The sequence below is a fragment of the Trachypithecus francoisi genome, unplaced genomic scaffold (genome assembly GCF_009764315.1).
Source record: "Trachypithecus francoisi isolate TF-2019V2 unplaced genomic scaffold, Tfra_2.0 Lachesis_group3, whole genome shotgun sequence".
Taxonomy (NCBI): Eukaryota; Metazoa; Chordata; class Mammalia; order Primates; family Cercopithecidae; genus Trachypithecus; species Trachypithecus francoisi.
The window spans coordinates 121551742-121565960 of NW_022681468.1; positions in this window are offsets into that span (position 1 = coordinate 121551742).

Consider the following 14219-nt stretch of genomic DNA (forward strand, 5'->3'; position numbering starts at 1 on the left):
GGCGTTCTCCTGTTTCCGTCCCTGAGCAGGCGACTTGGGAACTAGGTTTGGGGAGCCCTTGGACTTGAATGCCTCGCCTCGCCGTCACCAGCAGGCCCAGGGCAGGAGCCAAGTCATCGCTGGGCGTGATCTGAGGTCAACTACTCTCTCAACGCTGCTAACCCAGTTTCCCCATGGGGTAGGTGCAGTCCCCTGATGCTATGGACGCCCCTGGGTACCTCCTCTCTCTCCTCAAAGCTCCGTTTCTCTCCACCCCTCTCCTATCTCTCTCAATCGGTCTGTCCGTCTTCACCATTCTTTCCCCTAATGCCCCATTGGGTCCCCTTCTCTTCCTGTCTCAATTTGTCTCTACTTCTTCGTTTGCGTTACCAGTTGCACCCCGCCCCTCTTTGCCCGCACCCGGGCGCCCTGTCGGCCGCTTCCACCACCCCCGTCCCTGCCCCCCTGGCATTAAGTGTCCTTAATGGACACGTTAATTAAACTGTAATTAATCATACTGTCCGGCCCAAGTTTGAACAATTACCCTAATCAAACAGAAGTTAATAATGGCAGGGATGGCCTGGGGCTCCGCAGGCCGCCTGGGCAGGGGGCGCAGCGGCCACGGCGACTACCGGCAGTGGCAGCAGCGACGAACGCAGCCTGTCCTTGGAACCCGGGAGGTGCCATAAATCTTCCGCGGGTAGCGGCGCGGGGTCGCCCTCGCCCCGCTCGCCTCGTTTTTCCCTCGGGCTACCGGGTATGGGCCCCCTTCTCTCCTGCGTCCCAACTCCTCTGGGGCGTGTCTCCCCTTTTCCTCCACTTCTCCCCTCTCTTCTTTTCCCTCTTGGCTCTCAGAGATCCTGGGAAGGGGCTCTGGAAGCGCGAACCGATCGCTCAGGCCTGGAGCAGGAACTGAGGAGGGGGCAGGCGCAGCCCACGGACTCCTTTGCCTTCTTCCCGGCTACGCTGGCTGACGTAGGGTACCGTTCTCCTAGGCCCCGAAAACCTCTCCCAAGTTTGTGGGCTCTGTCTCCTCTGAGGGTCTCTTTTAGATCGGGTTCTTGCCCTCTTCCCCCTCCTCAGTTCCAGTCTTTCTGTCTCGCATCTTCCTGCCTTTCCCTCTTCTCCCAGAGGAGTCCTGGAACCTGCTCAGCCCCTTTCTTTCTGCCTCTGGCCCCTCCATTCGGGCGTCTTTCCCAGGCTGTGCCTCTGTCCCGCTCCAACTCCCCGCTGTCTTTCCTCCCACACCTTCCCTAGGGAGAACATAGGAACCTATTTTCCGTCCCAGTCCGAGAGCTGCCCCCAAGTCCCCGCCAGCTTATTCTCCCTCCCTCGGCCCAGGCTCCCCCACCCCATAATTACAATCCCGTTCGGTAATTATTCTTAGCCTCCTAATGATTTTTTAAAAGGCATCTCAGAATTCGGCGTGGTCGTGACAAGGATCCTGGAGCCAGGACGCCCCCAGGGTGCTGGGGGGTGGGAGTGAACAGAGGATGGGCCGGGTCCCCCTGAGCAGGGCCTGCCTGTCCTGCCTCTGTTGTACAGCGAGGGCCAAAGACGCCTCCGTTTCCAGCAGCCCGGCCGCGGGGGGGGCCCGGGACCTCTTAGACAAAGGGTACCGCCCCGCACTAGGGGGTGTGCGGCGTCGACTGTGCGTCTCCGTTCAGCACCAAGCTACGGACAGCTCCCCGCGCTCTGGCCAATGCCAGGAGACCCACCCAGCTCCCGTCCCTGATCTGAGTTGGAGAAAGACTGAAGGCGCATGGACAGAGGCTGGGGAAGCCCCGCTGCTCGGGGCTGGGCACCGGGGAGCAGGTCATGGGGGTAGGAGCTGGGGCTCTACTATGGGCCGGCGTCCGGCGGGTTAATATCACCGCGGATCGCACTTTACTGATTGAAGAGCTGGTTCTTACAGGGGCCCTGGGAATAGATAGGAACCACTTATTCCCATTTTACAGGAGGAAACTGAGGATCCAGCAGTAGAAGCCAACCCTGACCTTCTCCCCAGCCAAGGCCCTCAGCCCATAAGGGACGCAGGCTGATCTCTAGACTCAAAAAGTGGTGCCTGGCATGCTGCAGAAAGGGCCTAGTTTGAAGGAGAGACCGTAAGGAGGGCGCAGCGCTGCGTTTCAGTATCTCCCTCACTACATGATGCAGAGGAATAAGGCCTGGCACAGCCAGGGCACTTGCTCAGGTTCAGGCAGGCAGTGAGCGGCAGAGCTGGGACCGCAACCCAGGCTCCGACGGGATGGGCGGGACCCCTCTTCCTCAGTGGGGGCTCTGGGTCCTGCGGCCTTGTCCAGAGCCCGCAGGCGTCGCTGCCCTTGGCCTTCCTGACCCCCATTATTGAAGATTCTCTCTCTTTTATCCGCTGCCGGGTGGCACCAGGGGTCAAAGAGCCGGACTCTGGATGCGAGCTGCGCCTTGCGCACTTCTCCTCCCACTGGTGGGGTCCGCGCTGCCTCCGCGTCCCGGGTGTGGCGTCCATTTGGGCTCCGGCTTGGGCTGGGGCTGGGCGGATGCGCTTCCTCCGCAAGCACATATCTTTTACTAGTTGAATTAACGGCAGTTTTCGTCAGTTAATTAGGTTTAATTTACATAATTAGTACAGTATAAAGAGGATTGGGGATAATCACGGGGTACGTAGCGCTTACTGTGTAAACACGTATTCTGAATTAAAAATCAGATGTAATTAAGGCGCGCAGGCCCTGTTTAGGCAGGGTTTTAATTGTAATGAATTTCTAATTAACACTCAATGATTGCCAAATGCAAAGGGCTGTAAAATTTTCTTGTAGTTTTGCTAATTTATTGTTTGCTTAATATCTGGATATTAATCCGACGGCCACATAGGGCAGAGCCCGGCGCGGCGGCTGCCCTTGCCCAAGCAAGTGAAAGAGGCTGGGCGGGGCCTGCCGGGCACCAACCCGAGAGCAAAAGTGAGGAGAAGGCGGGGGCCTCGGAGCCCGTGAGAAGGTGCTCAGAGCTCCGGGCCCACCTCACTCCGGTTTCGGACCAGAGACTGAGACTGAAGAGGGCCCAGACTTGGCGCGAGGCCGCACCCTCTGGATTTCCGCTGCCTGGACCAGGCTCTTTGGGATCATAGGTGAGACCAGCGCTCCTCACGGCAGGGTACTTCCTGTTCTCGGGAACATCTAAAGGAGGGAGAACAACCGCGGTCCTGGTGGGCCCAGACCCGATTCCGCTGCTGACTCCAGGAAGGGCCCTGGACTTTGCCTGGGCCTGCATATCTGCATCTGTATGATGGGCACATGGATCCCCACTTTGCAGGAGTGAAGGGGAGTGAAGGATTGATCCAGAGTCCTGGGGCTCATGAACACCTCTCTTCTAGAGCCCTGCAGATGGGTGGAGCTTGGTGGCCCTACTTAGGTGTAGGACGCTTAAGCTTCTGGGGAGAGGGAGAGCCAGGAGGCCTCGGGAATGGTTTGAAGGTCTTGGGGCCCGGCTCTGCCCTCCTGAGGCTCTCTCACCTGGGTATGCAAGTTAGGCTGGCAGAGACTAAGGAGGGAATCCTGGACCAGCCTTCTTTGCCCGAACAAGACAGAGAAGCCTCCCAGGCCTGAGCACAGGTGTTAGAAAAAGAAGAGCTGGGGCAACATAGATCCCATCTCTCCAAAAAAAAAAAAAAAATATATATATATATATATATGTATACATGGGGGGGGGGGAGAGAGAGAGAGCGCTGGGGCATGGTGGTGCTCAGCTGTGGCCCAGCTACTTGGGAGACTGAGGCGGGAGTATCACTTGAGCCCAGGAGAGGGAGGCTGCAGTGAGCTATGATTGCACCACTGCACTCCAGCCTGGGCAACAGAAGGAGACCCTGTCTGTTAAACAAAACAAAACAAAACATCTCTTAAAGGAAAAGAGGGTGGCTGAGCAGCTCCAGCTGGCCCCAGGTTTTCCCATGAGTATCCTCTCCCGAATCTCTAGCTTGGATCCCTGCCTGCATCCTGGCTGGTCCCAGAGGTGAGAGGCTCCCCTCCTATCAGCTCCAGCTTAGCCACAGCCTTTTTCCAAGGTCCTTTCAGCATGGGGAGACTGTGTGGACACTTAGAAGTTTCCAATGAACCCGTGAAAACACATTGAGAAAACTCAGTGTCACCGGAGGCTTCCACCCCGCAGAGCAGGCTGCCTTACCTTCTCCCTCCCTGCATCCACCTCTCCTGAGCCTCCTCTAAGCCTGCCTTCGTGCCGGCCCTCATCCCCCTCTGTCCATGGCTGTTTTATTTTCATCACTGGATTGTTCGTGGGTTAATATTTTCTGGTCACTTTTTTGTGTTTCTCTCTCTCCTACTGGAATGTTGTGTTTGTAGTTGCATACCCAGGACCTGGCACTTAGTAGGTACTCGGCCTGTTGGGTGGATGAAATGAGCATTTGAGAATGAGGGTTGTAAGCTCCAGCCCAGGTCCCACTTGACTTGCTGGCCACAGTTATTGATCCTATTGGGGTCTAGTGGCCAATGTGGTTCTTCAAGAGAAGGTTTTCTGCTCCCTAGTGATGTTTAGGAGGTCTTGGGATTCCCACCCTCCACACAGACTCAAAGCTATCCAGGCAGAGACTTCCAAAACACTTGTTCTTGGGAGGTGGGGAGCTGCTGGCAGGCTTGCCAAGCTTTCCCTGGTTGCAAGGGGCTTCCCCAGGGGTTCTTCCATCAGCATCATGGATAAAGGGCTGGAAAGAAAACAGGCTCTGGAGCCTGCAAGACTTGCTCTGTTTGAGTCTCTAAACCCGCAACTGTAACGTACTCGTGTGGGCTTCACAGGGATGTCATATATATGTATTTTTTTGAAATGGAATCTCGCTCAATCTGTCACCCAGGCTGGAGTGCAGTGGTATGATCCTGGCTCACTGCAACCTCTGTCTCCCGTGTTCAAGGGATTTTCCTGTCTCAGCCTTCCAAGTATCTGGGATTACAGGCGCCCTCCACCACACTCAGCTGATTTTTGTATTTTTAGTGGAGACAGAGTTTCATCATGTTGGCCAGGCTGGTCTTGAACTCCTGGCTTCAAGCAATCCACCCAACTCGGCCTCTCAAAGTGCTGGGATTACAGGCATGAGCCACAGCACCTGGCCTGATGTCACAATGATGAACTAAGGTGCTGGGAATATGGAACACAGTCAAGAATGGGACTAGAGTAAGGTGCCTTGGGTGAAAAATTTAAGAAGTCACTCAGTCTCGGGGGTCCTGAAAGTCCTCCCTCTAGTCCCAGTCCTGCACAAATCACATGGCAGAGTAGGCGCTCAGCACATGTGAGCTCCTCCTTCCCTGACAGCCTCCAATCACTTCAAGATGGCTGCCTAAACATTGGTGGACTCCGGTCTGCATGCTGGGACAGTTTGAGGCATCTCTGAGCCCAGGTTCTGGGGTGTGGGAAAACCATAGGATGCCACATCAATCAGAGGAAGGACTTGAATTCCAGGCATGTCATACAGTTCCCCACAGTCTCCCCGACTCCACTGACTCCAAGGGAACCTGAATTGAGATATCATGCACATACCATATACTCCATCCACTTAAAGTCTACAACTCAATGATTTTCTTTTGTAATTCACAGAGTTGTGCAATCATCACCCTATCAATGCTCGAATATTTCCAGCACCCCAAAGAGAAACTCTTTACTTACTAGTTATCATCCCTCATGTCCCTACTCTCCCCTCCCCCGCCCGAGGCAGCTACCAGTCTACTTTCTGTTCTACAGATTTGCTTCTTCTGGACATTTCCTATAAATGGAATAATGTAACATTGGTCTTTTGTGACTGGCTTCTTTCACTTGGCGTAATGTTTTCAAGGTTCACCCATGTTGTAGCATGTATTGGCACTTCATTCCTTTTTATTGCCAAATACTATTCCATCATATGGATATACCACATTGTTTATCCATTCATCCATCAATAGATATTTGGGTTGTTCCCCCTTTTTGGCGAGTATGAATGATGCTGCTATAAGCATTCATGCACACATTTTTGTGTGGTTGCATACTTGAATTTATCTTGGGTATATATCCAAGTGTGGAATTGGTGGGTGATACCATAACTCTATAGTTAACCTTGTAAAGAAATGCCAGATTACTTTTCCAAAGAATGGCACCATTTTACATTCACATCAGCAATGGATGAGGGTTCTGATCTTCCTACATCCTCAAAAACACTTGTTATTATTTGTCTTTTTTATTAGTCATCCTGCTGGGTATGAAATAGTACATTATTGTGGTTTTGATTTGCATTTCCCTGATAAAATGACGTTAAACATCTTTTATGTGCTTATTAGTCATTTGCTAAGAAACGTCTATTTATATAATTTCCCTATTTTTTCAACTGGGTTATTTGTACTTTTATTATTGAGTTGTAAGAGTTCTTTATATATTCTAGATATAAGTCCCTTATCAAATGCATGATTTGAAAGTAACTTCTCCCATTCTATGAGTTTTCTTTTTACTCATAGTATTTTCTTATGGTGTCCTTTGAAGCACACACATTTTTATTTTCGTGGCATCCAATTTATTGTTTTTTTTTTTTTTTTTTTTTTTTTTTTTTGGCTGCTTGTGCTTTGGCCTCATATCTAAGAAGGCTGTTCTGTGAGATTTACTTCTATATTTTCCTCTAAGAATTTTTATAGCTTTAGCTCTTTATTTTTAGTCTATGATTAACCCATCTATTTGGAGTTAACATTTGTGTATGATGTGAGGTAGGGATCCAAATTCATTCTTTTGCATGTGGATATCCAGTTGCCTCAGCACTATGTGCTGAAAGATTATTCTCTCTCCTTTAAATTGCCTTGACCCCTTGCTGGCTTTTCTGGTCTGGAGAAATGAGTATCCTCCCTCCCCCAGGAGAGATGGTACCAGCTTTGCTGGGATTTTTAGTGAACAAGCAGGCAACCCCCACTGGGGCAGGGAGACTCCCCAGGACTTCTCTGAAACCTCAGCAAGGCCCAGCATAGGTGCTAGAGACACCATGAATTCATCAAACACTTACTCAGTACCTCCTGTGTGTCAGGAGCTGAGGACACAGTGGGGGATTAAGGCAACCTAGTCGCTGCTCTCTAGAGTTTACACTCCAGCAGGGAGATGGACAAGAAAGATTACTGTAATTCCAAGTGGTGACAATTGCTGTGAAAAAGAAGTAAAGCAGGGTAAGGGGTTAGAGAGGGACAGGATTAGGGCTGGTGGTGGCAGTGTTGTAGGAGGTGGGTCGCTTTTCTATTTCTATTGATGCCAGCTAAGGAAGTTGGGTCCCCACTGTGCACCAGACACTGTGCCACACTCTTGGCATCTCTCATCTCATTTTGTTTTCCTAAGAATCTTATGATGCCAGCATACCCATTTCACAGCTGAGGAAGCTGAGGTTCAGAGAGGTGAAGTGATTTGCCCAAAGCCACACAGCTGGGAAGTAGTAGCCATAAGACTCAAACCCAGACCTGTCTGAAGTGAAAGCTGTTTCTTCAGCAACAGCTGCCTCCCTGTATGATGCAGGCTGTGTTCTCCCAGGACTCTCACTCCAGTAAGGGGGACAGAACACCTCCTCGCAGTCACTCCACCCAGGCTAGTGTGCAGCAGCGGCTCATGCCCCATGCATCTCTTGCATCGAAATGCAGAGGGTGAAGTGAATCACCATTGGGTGGGGGAGGAGGAAGGGGAAAAGCCTCAACAATATTTGCTGGAGAATGATGGTCCCTGAGCGTCACCGTGAGCTGCCACTGCATCACAGAGGAAGGAGGCCCTATTTCTCCTGGGGAAGGAATATTTCAGAAGTGGGGAGTCACCAGGACTTCAGTGGCTGTATGTGGGTCTGTGTGTATGTGGGGCAGTGGTGCCTGGTGGGAGGAAGGGGCCAGAAATCAGCCCTTTAGAAGTGTTTTGTGCTTATCATGGCCTGTAGCAGGGATGATTTAACAATGACATCAACAATATCCACTACTGTAATTACCCACTCTGCCATTGAGGAAACTGAGGTTCAGAGAGGTTAGGCATCTTGCCTAGGGTCACACAGTGAGTCAGTGGAGGACCCAAGACTTGAACCCAGGTCTGTGTGACTCCAAGCCCATGCCCTTCATAGCTACATTCTTTTTTTTTTTCTGAGACGGAGTTCTGTTCTTGTTGCCCAGCCTGGAGTGCAATGGCATGATCTTGGTTCACCGCAACCTCTGCCTCCCAGGTTCAAGTGATTCTCCTGCTTCAGCCTCCCAAGCAGCTGCGATTACAGGCATGAGCCACCAAGCCTGGCTAATTTTGTATTTTTAGTAGAGATGGGGTTTCTCCATGTTGGTCAGCCTGGTCTCGAACTCCCGACCTCAGGTGATCCACCTGCCTCGGCCTCCCAAAGTGCTGAGATTACAAGCATGAGCCACTGCGCCCGGCCTTCATAGCTAGATTCATCTGCCTCCCCCACAGGATTGCCAAAAAAGACCCAGGAGGCCATGGGGTAGAAAAGAAGGGTTCGATTTGGGTATCAGGAGACTTGCATTGAATCCCGCCTCCCCCACTGCCTTGCTGGGACTCTGACCAAGAGATTTAACATTTTCTAAAACAAATTATTATTATTACAAAATAATACATTTTTATTGAGTTACATTTGAAAAATGCAGAGTAATAGAGAGAAAGTGAAATAGCAGCCACAATCCCATCAGATGCTTCCATAAATGTCTCCCTCCCAGCTGGGTGCAATGGCTCACGCCTGTAATTCCAGCACTTTGAGAGGCTGAAGTGAGAAGATTGCTTGAGGCCAGGGGTTCAAGACCAGCCTGGACAACACAGTGAGCCCTCATCTCTATATAAACTTTAAAAACAAGCTGTGCATGGTGGTGCATGCCTGTAGTCCCAGCTACTTGGGAGGCTGAAGGGAGAGGATCACTTGAGCTCAGGAGACTGAGGCTGCAGTGAGCCGAGATTGCGCCACTGCACTCCAGCATGGGTGACAGAGTGAGGCCCCATCTCAAATAAATAAGTAAATAACTTGTTCCCAGATGGCTGGAGGCAGATCACTGAAGTTTCCCGAAGCCCCTCCCACCCCGTCTTCCCCTTCATTTATTTAACCATTGTTTCTCGAGCATCTCCTGAATGCCAGGCCCTGAGCCAGCTCCTGTCTTCCTGGGGCTCTCACAGAGGTGAGGCAGAGAGATGATGTAAGGAAACACAGGACAATATAGAGAGGTCAGGCAGTGACAGAGGAGCTCCAGGGTGACGGTAGCCTGTGGGCTGGGATCCTATACCCACAGGTGGGCCAGGTCAGGTTGGGTATTGGGAAAGACCTCCCCACAGGAACTACATTTCAGCTGAATCTTGGAGGAAGAACAGAAATTAGGCAGGAGGCAGAGATGGGAGGAAGGTGTCCCAGGCTGACTCAGAGGCAGAGAGGGCTCTGGACATTCAGGGAGCAGAGCATCACCCCCTGTGATGGGAACATAGAGTGGAAGACAGAGAGGTGGGGACGACCCTGCTGCCTGCTGCCCTTGCAGGGACACTGGAAGACCAATGAGACCAGTGTGAAGGCAGTTTGCCACATGCAACTCATATTACAAGACAAATAGGATTTCTTTTCTATCTCAAAACTTTATTCTCATGCTTCTGCCCTCATTATTGCTCCCAGTGTGTGCCCTGTTGCTCTCCCTACAACCCCTCTTCCCCAAAGCAGGAAGAAAGATAAAAAGAGCAAATTCCTAGGAAGGACCAGCAGTACAGTTTGACTGGATGCTTTTAACTAAGTCTGCAGGCAGGAGAGACTTTTTATCCCTTGCAAGTTAATGCAAACTGTTAGGGAGATAAATAAATGACAGAGCTGCCGATGGACTGTTGGGCTCAAAGGAGGGACATTTGTCTCACTTTAGAAGAAGGACCTGGAGGGCTCAGCCCCATCGACTCGTTCATTGTGCTGTTATCTGCCAGAGAGGTGGTGACACCACAGCAATTAAGACAAACTTGAGTCTATAAGTTCGTGCCTGCAATCTCGTGGCTTCAAAACAAGACAAATGATACCGCCAAGGGAGGAAACAAAGTCTTTTTCAGACTCTGTCCAAAGTCACAGCGAATATTTGTGGTCGTTCAGCAGAAAATTTGTCATTATGAGGTCTGGGCTCTGCTGCCTCCCCTGCCCCACATAATAATCCACTCCTGTGGCTCATGCCAGCCCAGGCTGTCTCAGGGGCTCCATGCACTGCCAGCCACAGCCCGCCCTGCCTACCTACTAGTTGAAGAGCATGTCTGCTGGGTTGGGGATGTGATTTCTGCCAAGGCGGAAAGGAGTCATGATGACAAAGCCGGCAAGTGCCACGGCAGCCTTGCTCTGCCATGGAGGCCACTGACCTCGTCCCACATCCTATATGAACAGCCAGCACCCACCAAGGACCAGACTCAGGGCAGACATCCTGAGCTGTTTACTGCTTCCCCTGGCCTGGTTCCCCCGCAGACCTCTTTGCTCCTCCCCATTCCTGACCCCACATCGCCACGCCTATTGCCTTTGCCACAGCACCTTGGAGCTGATGCCAGCCTCAGCCTCCTGCTTTGTGCCTCTCGCCTGTGCTTGGATTTAACTGCTTCCTCTGGCCTCATGAAGTGAAAACACCCGATCCCCCAAAGTAGAAGCTGGGACCCGGTCGAGATGCAGTCCTGGGGGCCCACCTGGCCCCAGGAATGGAGTTGGGCTGCTGTGAACCATCGGTGCAGCTCCCCTCTCCACGCCCTTCTGTCCACCTGCTGGGCACTACCTCCCTCCCTCACCCTGGGACTTGGGGCTGTCTTTCCCTCCCTCCATCCTCCCTCCATGACCCTCTTTCTCATGGACATTTCTGTGACTGAGAACACAAGCTCCCATTCTGTTTTTCCTTTTTTTTTTTTTTTTTTTTTTGAGACAGGGTCTCACTCTGTCGTTCATGCTGCATTGCAGTGGCGCGATCACAGCTCACTGCAACCTCCCCCTCCCAGGCTCAGGTGGGCCTCCCACCCCAGCCTCCTGAGTAGCTGGGACTACAGGCATGTGCCACCACGTCTGGCTAATTTTTGTAGAGACAGGGTTTCGTCATGTTGCCGAGGCTGGTCTCAAACTCCTGAGCTCAAATGATCTGCCTGCCCCGCCCTCCCAAAGTGCTGGGATTACAGGCGAGAGCCACCGCGCTCGGCCAGGCTCCCGTTCTAATAGGGGCCAGACTTAGCTAAAGGTTGAAGCTCCAAGGGGAAGTTTGGGCAGAGTCGGGGACGGAAGGCGTCTTTGAGGTGGCTTTGTGGCCCTCTCTGGGCTCCATCCCATGTGGAAGCAGCTGTCCGGTCCCTTCTGAACCACCCTGTGTGATGGGGGCCCGGGGACTGCCAGCCTGCAGACCCAGCATCATCCCGAGGCTTCACCTGGAGGTTCCACCCTGGCCTGAGTGTGCAGACACCTGGAAGTATACGCCTCCCCAAAGATGTGGGTCTGTTCAGGCAGGGCACCCACAGCTTCCCTCAGTGAGGCCATACACCTCACACTGGCCTGACTACCCCCCTCACTGGGCTGGGCCTTGGGTAGGGGCTCTGGGTCACACTGCTTTGGACCACAAGGCCCCCACCACATCTGGAGAAGAGGGTTGCACTTCTCCTCCCTCTGCCCCAATGGACTTCTTAGAACATCTCCAAAGCCCTGGGATTCTGTATCCTGCATTCCCCACATGGGAAAACCAAAGACAGAAGCAGGGACAATGGGCTGAGTGTGAGGGGCCTCTTGGCCTTCAAGCCAGGGCCCTAGAAGCAGAGGAGGCACCTCCCCGTCATTGTGAGCTGGGGCCCCTCCAGGATCCTCCTGTCCTGGAAACACTTCCTTCTAGGCTCCCCTGAAGGTCTGAGAGGCCTGAGGCTGCCTCCAGTGAGGGTCTGGTCTTTCAGAGGCTCCAGTTAGAAAGTGAGTGGGCGATATTGAGGATTGGAGCAAGAGATTCAAGCAGGACAGTGACAGGCCCCAAGGGTCTCAAGTCTGAGGGTCCCCATCCCTGCACCCTACGTTCCCTCCCTCCTACCCTCCCACACCACAGGCACCCTCCCTGTGCAGGCCCTGGGCCAGGTTCTGGGATAGACGTGAGTCAGCCTCAACCCTGCCCTCAAGGGGCTCACAGTCTATATTCAGAGAAGGAAATAAAGAAGCTGCCAGCTGGGCACAGTAGCTCACGAGTATAATCCCAGCACTTTGGGAGGCTGAGGAGGGCGGATCACTTGAGGTCAGGCGTTCGAGACCAGCCTGACCAACACGGTGAAACCCCGTCTCTACTAAAAATACATAAATTAGCTGGGCGTGGTGGTGCATGTCTGTAATCCCAGCTACTCGGGAGGCTGAGTGGGGAGAATCGCTTGAACCTGGCAGGCGGAGGTTGTGATGAGCCGAGAGTGTACCATTGCACTCCAGCCTGGACAACAAGAGCGAAACTCCATCTCCAAAAAAAAAAAAAAAAAAAAGGCAGCAAAGAGGTGCCGTTTGAGACGGGCTTGAAAGGAAGAATAGGAATTAGCTACATGGATGGGGTGAGGGTGGGCTGGGGTGGCTTTCCAGCAGGGGAAGGGCTCGTGCTGCCTAGCCCAGTCTCCAGCACTGCAGTGTTCTAGGTCTTAGCCCTCCCGTGACCTCTGAGGGCAGGGGCAACTTTGCCTCTGGCCCCCAAGGGTGACTGGAGGAATCACTTCAACAGGCCAAAGAGGGACCTGCCTCTGGCCAGAGGGGTCTTAGCAGGAGAACCCCTCAGGGGTCACTCAGCTCCCCATCTTCTTGACTTCAAGCCAGAGGGGAATTTATAGTTGGGGGCTGCCCCAAAGCAGGGGCCCCTGACAGTGGGTCATGAGTGAGAGGGCTCCAGGGTCTCCACAAACCCTAAAGCTGTGAACAAAATTCTGAGCGTGCATGTATGTAGGTAACGCAATTTGGGGGCAAGAATGTTCACAGGATGAACCCAGATGGTGAGAACTCTGCTCTGGGACATCAGGGCTGTAGGAGCTCCAGGACACAGTGAGATCAACCCCTGCACTGACAGATGAGGAAACAGACTCAGACAGGAGACGTGCTTTGTTCAAGATCATCCTGAAAGTTGGCCTCCAGGCCAAAGCATACGTCTGGAGCAGTGTTTCTCAGTGCTGTGGCGCTCCGCACCTGTATCCCTGGGGAGCTGTGCACCTGTACCTTCCCAAAGGTACCAACATTATCTTGGCAAACCACACTTTGGGAGCCTCTGTGTTAGAGGACAGGGCATGTGTGTGTGTGTACGTGTGCACGTATGTGTTCTGTGTGTGTGGAGTTGACTATCAGAGCCGTGGCTAAGAGTGGGGCTCTGGATCCCAACAGTGCTTTGCTACTTGTTGGGTGACCTTGGGTAGGTCACCTGGTCTCTCTGTTTCAGTTTCTTCATCTGTAAAATGGGCAGAATAATTGTATCACTATCTACCTCCTGGGATCATGGTGGGGATTAAATGAGTTGATACAGTAAGCCCTAAGCACACTGCCCAGCAAGGTACCTGCTCACTTTTCCTACTGCCCCTGACTTTGGATTTGAGGCTGACAGGCTTGCTGGATGGATCTTCTCAAAATGAGGATGCACGTTAGTCTGGGTGGTGGCTGATTCACTTTCCAGGGTAGTCAGCCCCGTGTGGGAGCCACTGAGCTTTCTCCACTCTCTGAGCGCCTCTTCCTGAGAAAGTCCATCATGCACACTGCCTGCAGTTCTCCCTGCCCTGAGTACTGGGCCAGGGTCTTCCTGCCAGGGGCCCCATCCAATTCTGTGACCTTCCTAACCCCGGGGAAATGGCAGGTGCTCAGAGAAAGCTGGGGGCCTGTGCCTTGAAAAGCGTTCCTAAGATGATGACGAGCCCACTCTGCCCTGGGAAGCATGTGATGCCTCACATAGGGTGCCCTTCCATGGGGCACTGGACTGCGCATGGACTGGAAGTCACAGCTCCACCATTTTGGCCATTTGACCCACACACATTTATTGTGCACAGCCAAGGCCCTGCTCTTTGCACTGGGGATACAGTGTGAAAAAGATCAGAATCTCTGCCCTTGTGGAGACCGCATTCTAATGGAGGGCAGGGGAAGAAGGAGACAAAAGAGAAAATAAGTAAAATTAGTGATGTGTCACACAGTTCTGAATGCAGCAGAGGAAAATGGTGCAAGTGAGGGGCACATGCTGGCCCAGGGCAGGTGCAGGAGGGTTGCAATTTTAGAGTGGTTAGGTAGGTTTCACTGAGATGCCATTTGAGCTGAGACCTGAAGGGTGTAGAGG